This window comes from Microtus ochrogaster, chromosome 1, assembly GCF_000317375.1.
Source record: "Microtus ochrogaster isolate Prairie Vole_2 chromosome 1, MicOch1.0, whole genome shotgun sequence".
NCBI classification, from domain to species: domain Eukaryota; kingdom Metazoa; phylum Chordata; class Mammalia; order Rodentia; family Cricetidae; genus Microtus; species Microtus ochrogaster.
Window position 1 is genome coordinate 95872469 of NC_022009.1, and position 4580 is coordinate 95877048.

The window sequence follows — 4580 nt, forward strand, 5'->3', positions numbered from 1 at the left end:
AGAAAGAAAGAAAGAAAGAAAGAAAGAAAGGACAAAACCCTGCCTGAGAAAGAGAATAGAAGACTTCAAAGGATGAGCTTAATACATTTCAATGAGCAAGTGTGATGGTTACGTTAAATAGAGGTGTGCTCACATGTGAATCATGATAATAAGTACAAGGACATATATATGTGTAGTCATCACATCCTATATACACACTCTCATGCTCAACCCACATGGTGACCTAGAAAATGTTTTCTTAACAATCAAGAAAATAAATCTGTTGAAGTGACAGGCCTCGATTTATTATTAATTCTTGATGTTTCCCAAAAACCCCATTTCTCTGCCTTGCCACATATAACCTTTATGTGTTAATGAGTTTTGAATTTCACCCTGAAGTTGGGGAAGATTTTTAAGTATTGTAATGATGTTATCAGATTTGTGGGTTTATATGAATGAAATATAGTCAAGTAGAAGAAATATAAAGACCTAAGGGGAGAAGAAAATAATTAGAGAAAGATTTATAATTCCACAGAAGGAAGTAATCTTCGCAGATGTTGGCTTCAGCCAGAATTTAGCCATAAAAGTGTATCTCATGAGGCATCATTTCAATGTCAACAGGCCACAGTTAGAGACATCAGTGATCATAATTATAAATTATTGCAACAGCACATATGAAACAACATCATTTCTAAATGGAGCTGCTTTGGGGATGTGACAACTAGCTAAGGGCATTTGTAGGGGAATAGTCAATTTGGTCTATCACATGTGGGGAGCAGGCTTTCAAAACTAGTCTTTCTTTTTTAAGCAACCTTCCAAGAATATTTATATGAGACAACTTTCTTAATCAATTCTTAATTTGTAGTATAGATTTATGATTAGAAACTTCTTTGTCTCATATGCACTATTATACTGTTTAGAAATTAATTGGAATGTCTTAGTATTTGTTCAGAATTCTTTATATTTCATATTCTGCATCCCTCAGAGTAATATAAGGTTTGGGCTATATTTTCACAACTATGAAGAAAACTGAACTAGATATTAGCAATTTAATGAGGCATTTGATTTAGGGGTAGGAAAATGATAATCTTAAAATACCTTAATTATTTAATTAAGAGCATTTCTATAAGTAAGACTAATGAAGATTTGGCTGTTCTTTTATTTAGGAATGCATATAAAAGTATGAATATTTATGCATGTATTTAATGAATACATTCTTCTTCTAAAGATGTGATTTTAATATAAAATACTGACTTGATCCACTGATAATTGCCTGTGGTAGTGTGTTCAAAATTCTGGCCAGAAACTGACTCAAAATGTCTGTGAAGTTTCACTCTGCTAGGAATAAGTGTTCCGTTTGCTATCTTGCTCTAGAACCTTGTTTTCTTTGCAAATGAGACATAAATGTTCTGTGAAAATATCTCTGAGTTTGAAAACACTCTCTTAATATCTCTCTGAACTTAGACTTAAGAATTAGTCTTTGATGACCTTTTAATCTATGGGTTAAAATTAAGTTACAATGAACCTTTATGCAATTTTCTATAATTACTCTGAGAGAAAAATCATTCTAAAATGCATATTCAAGTTTTCAAGTTTTAGCAAATTTCACCATTTAAATACTTTCTTCTCTTTTCTACCCACTCTACCCATGACTCAGTCCTTGAATATCTTAGTCTTTAACTCTCCAGTTAAAGCCATAATCCTCCAAGAAACAAATTGTGTTATATTTCTGATCTTAAACCTAGACTCATTTTTTTTGGAATAGCAATATTATATTCTGTTCTCTCTCATGTGGTGTGGTTAAATTTTTGATGAAAATAATCTTATAGCCACATGCTAAAAGCCCCAGCCACACTGTACTTTCTCCATGAGAATTCTCTATTTCTTGTTGAACCTGTAAAGTGGAGGTACGACACATGGGGAAATGCATACACTATCAAATTCTTTGTGATTATTATCTGTCCTATGTCCATGGCATGTTTTCTTCACCATGCTTTTTGGCTGCCATCATATATGCTTTTTCTACTGTGTGATCATCTCCCATGACATATACTCAGCAGTAGTTTGAATGAAGGAGTGTATTTCAACATTTCATACACAGAAAAGAGAATGCATGTATATTCATGATAGGTAGGCATTCTATTGCCATGATAGTTTAGAAGTAGAGAGCTACTCTGATTGGTATTCTGATATGACTTACTGTCTTTGATGGGTAGCAATCAGGGAAAAGTGAACATTTGGGGGTGTTCAAAGCAGGGATGCTGGTTTAATATTATGGATAAAGAAAGTTCTGAAGAAGCTACAGAGCCACTTTCTGGACTGAGGGAGACTGCAGAGAGGTTTTTAATTTTGCTGTTATTTTCCTGTGGTTTATAATCATCTAGTACTTCCTATAGAGTATAGTAGCATCTTTTTCCATTTCCATTAGCAAAATCAAATAATGGAAAACTTTCCTAAAGCTTCATACTGTTAGCTGACAACTACAGATCATATGCCCGCATTGATAACTTCCTAATCTTTAATATTCTGCCTTTTGTTTATACATTATATCATTATGTTTGTTATTTTGCAAACTCATACCTCTGTCTGATTTATTATTTTTATATTCTTGTGATATATGCAAATCTTCAGGTCTTTACAACTTCTTCTTTAAACTCCCCCCTTTAATGATCATGGGCCAACTATTAGATCTCAGAAAATAATAAAAACCTGATTGTTTAATGTAACTCCATTAAAATAGGCTTTCAATGCAATGGGAGGGTCAACAAGTAAATATATAGTTACTTGTTTGAAATTTCATAACTTAATGTACCACAATAAATTTTGAACAATGTATTCTAATCCTCTTGTTATTTTCGCTATGATATATTGATACTATATAACCCATTTCTAATATTGTCATTTATAATATGTCAAACTGTCATTTAACCTACCACCATTATTTAACTGCATAGATTCTTTTGTGAATAATTTATGGTATATAACTCACTAATACACCCTTTCAGTGTTTGGCTATTTATTTTTAATTTTATGAGGTGAAATCTTAAAATCACAGTAAAATTCTAAGGCAATAGAAATTTTAATTATGTCTGTAGAATTAACTCTAGACGTTTAAGTTACAATATAAAGGCTGGGTAGTTCTGTAAGTACTACATGGATTCTGGGTGACAAAATGTCCTCGGAGACTCGTAAACAATTCTAAACACTTAGCTATCTATCTGTCTTTTGTGATATTTTTCAATGGTAATTTCTTTTAACTTAGCTTGTACACGTGTTTTAGTTATATATTATCTGCAAAGAGACATAGGACATAAAAATAGTTAAGAAACTAATAATATCAAAATTTAACTAATTGCAAAAAGGTCTTTGTAAGAAACATAAATCAATGATGTCATTGGTAATTAAAGGCATAATAAGGGGAAAACTATTAAGAATATTGTCCATAGACTAGAGAACTATTCTTAATTTTACAACAGAGCAAAAGTTTATGAGTATATCTAACTTTTGATCCAATAGTAAATTTTAAAATTCTTCTTGCATCTTCCAAAGTCTGTGAAAAAGCAGACTGGTTTATCCAAAATACATTTTATCAAAAATTTCAAAGCTCATCATAGAAAAAAAAGCCCATTAGAGGAGTCCAGGAATGAAAATTAGCCATTCAAAACCCATATAATAACTCATAGGATACAGTTAATTAGGAGACAATTAACAGGGATCCATACATGACATTTATGAACATATATGTACACAGATTCACATATTAGTGAATACATGTATATTTCTAAGGTGTGTGATCACAGTTAATCACAATAAAGGTTCATTGAGTGTTTTATAAAAACTGCCTTGCTGTTTTGGATAAGATAGATGTCCAATTTTAATTTGTGACATAATTCAGAGATAAATCTCAAACTTTACTAAACTTGTATAAAATGTTAATGAGATAACCAATAGTGTTTAAGTTTATTTAATCAAAGCATGAACATATCTATATAAATAATCGAAATGACATTTAACAGAGTTAAAAGCTAATATACTCCTATAATCACAAATAAAATATTGAAATCTTAAGCGACACTGATGGGAAACTTGCTAATTTTCACTTCTAATTCTCTTGAACCAAGATGAAATTTTGAAAAGCTTGATTTTTGTCCTAAGTCATTAAAAAGATTATCTTATGGAGAAATCCATTTTGCTACATGTTTTCACATGATGCAGACCAAGTGAAACAGACTTTTCAATATAAATCCTGGAGCACCGCTTGCTTTCATGACAACTCTTTATGTTCTGAGAGTACATCCATAGTGTTTTCTCCAATTGTTTCACTCTAATTGAATGCTAAGTTTCTATCACATTATTAAGGCAATTATACACTGGAAGCTCTTGGACACTGTTCAATAATAGTATTAATGGTCTCTCCAAAGAAATAGTTTGAAATTGGATGGAGCCTAATACACGCTGTAACTTCAGTGATCATTTGAAATAATGGAGAGGATTCAAGTGCTTTAGGATTCTGATTCATCATTAAATAATTGATAATTCTTTAAAGATAATATGAAAAAATATAAACAGGTGTATTTATTATTGTTTAATATTTCTGTTAA